Here is a 2,159-nt window from a genome sequence, read left to right as displayed (position 1 = left end):
GCGGCCGTTGAATTATATCACTGGGCAGGCTGGACCTCTTATGTTAGTCAAGAGGCGATGTTTTTGGTAAACAGGCGGGGTTAATATTTGCCGAGTTCCTTCTTTTTCTTTTAATCTTTCTTGTAATGCTCTTGTGTTAGGTTAACATGAGATTTAGTTGAATTTTCTTGTTGGGTTACTACTTTATACTCAGGCATGTTAATTAGCAGTGGTGTGTCCTTTCTGATTTACATATGCATTGTTAGAGAAGGTCTTGTTCTTGTTACTAGTTTTAACATAAAAAATTCTATAAAAATATAGAAGTGCTCAGTACTATTAAAGGGTTAATATTTGATGAAGAAATTTAATAATAAAACAATTAAGCTTTGACGCTATTAAAAAGGTGGCTGCTTTTAGGCCTACTTGGTTATTAAATTATTTTAATTACCCATTAGTGAAGGTTGTATCCTGTTTCAAATAGGCTGTACCTTATTTGAATTACTCTAAAGTTAATATTGAGTTTTTAGGTGACAATAAACTTTTAGGCGGGACTAAAATCCTTTTCCTGAGCAACCAGCTATCACTAAGTTCGTTAGGTCTATCACCTCTACTTGAAGGTCTTCCCACTCTTTTGCGACAGAGACGGGTTTGCTCTTTGGGCTGCCTTGAAGTAGCTCACTTAGTTTCGGGGGGTCAAACTTAAGATCTTTTTGCTTGATTAGACTTGTTAAACCATGATGCAAAAGGTACAAGAGTTAGTCTTTACTTTATTGTGCTTAATAGCTATTTCATTTTTATTTCATTATTCCCTTGCGGTACTTTATATATAGCTCATAAGAATTTTTCAATCGCCTTTACTAAACTGTTAAAATGTTTTAATTAAATAAACGGAATTTTTAAGTGTCATTTGATTGGGTGTGGCTAGATTTTTAGCTCGAGGTGATTTGATTTTCACAAATAATTTCTCGGTGTAAGCGGGATACTTTCATTAAGTTACACTTCGTTTCCAAGCACACCTTCCGGTATACTTACCATGTTACGACTTACCTCTTCTATGTGGCGTAAGAGTTGTTAAAAACTATAGTTTAGCTGAGAAGAGGGTGACGGGCGGTGTGTACACACCCCAGTGCCAGATTAAAAAGAACTCTCTGTTATCTTTTTACTGCTAAATCCGCCTTCTGACTAGGTTTCATATGTAGTCTTTCGTATTTTCTATGTTAGAAAGTGTAGCCCATCTCTTCCCATTTTATTTGCTGCACCTTGACCTGACGTATTGGTGTAAAGACATTAAGCTCACTATATTTCGCTCACGGGGTAAGCTGACGACGGAGGTATACAGGCTGAATAACTAAAAATGGTGAGGTTAATCGGGGGTTATCGGTTGTAGGACAGGCTCCTCTAGGTGGATATGGGGTACCGTCAAGTCCTTTGGGTTTTAAGCTTTGCTCGTAGTTCCCGGGCGATTTGTGGTGTAGTTAAAAGTTTACGGCTAAGCATAGTAGGGTATCTAATCCTAGTTTGTTTCTTAGCTGTCGTGGGATCAAGTTATGTTAATTAAAATAACTTTCGTTTTGGATTTCTTAATAACAAGCGTGTTACAGCTTAATCTTAATTTAATTTTAATTTGTTAAAACTTTAATCACGCTTTACGCCGATAATAATCAATTTGAGCCACGTGGTGTAACCGCGGCGGCTGGCACCAGATTTGCCGGCTCTTTTTACTTTGACTGAGTCAAGCTTTCGCTCATACTCAATGTTAATTACTGCTGAGGGCCCTTGTGGGTGTGGCATAGCTAGGTGTCTTGGGTGTGTTTGTGCCTGATACCAGCTCCTTATCCCTAGTGGGGATTTAAGGGCGTTTTCACAGGGGTGTGGAGACTTGCATGTATATATTAAGTAAAAACTGATTTCAAGGCTAGGACCAAACCTTTGTGTCTAAAGGATTTTTTAAGATCCATCTTAGCATTTTCAGTGCTATGCTTTATTTAAGCTATTTAGACAAGATATAATTTAAATAGAATGCTAGCTTTGGGGGTTAGCTATGGGAGTTAGATTCTCTCTATCTTGAGCTTCAGGAGGAATTTACTCTTCAGTCTTTGGTTTACAAGACCAATGCTTTGGGATTAAGCTACAGAAGCAGCTTTTACTTGGGTTTGCACCAAGAGTTGCTGGGCCCTAAA

General features: G+C 37.9%; 1 non-coding gene across 1 annotated transcript; it reads right to left on the bottom strand.

Annotated features, from left to right (window-relative positions):
* Window positions 1-978: 978 nt before the first annotated feature.
* On the bottom strand, window positions 979-1,911 carry LOC142701771 (18S ribosomal RNA). The gene has a single exon (XR_012867078.1). It is a non-coding gene; the product is annotated as an 18S ribosomal RNA (ribosomal RNA).
* Window positions 1,912-2,159: the final 248 nt, after the last annotated feature.

Source organism: Rhinoderma darwinii, unplaced genomic scaffold (genome assembly GCF_050947455.1).
Source record: "Rhinoderma darwinii isolate aRhiDar2 unplaced genomic scaffold, aRhiDar2.hap1 Scaffold_2229, whole genome shotgun sequence".
Classification (NCBI taxonomy): domain Eukaryota; kingdom Metazoa; phylum Chordata; class Amphibia; order Anura; family Rhinodermatidae; genus Rhinoderma; species Rhinoderma darwinii.
The sequence above is the reverse complement of the archived record's forward strand: the minus strand, read 5'-3'. Positions and strand labels throughout refer to the sequence as shown.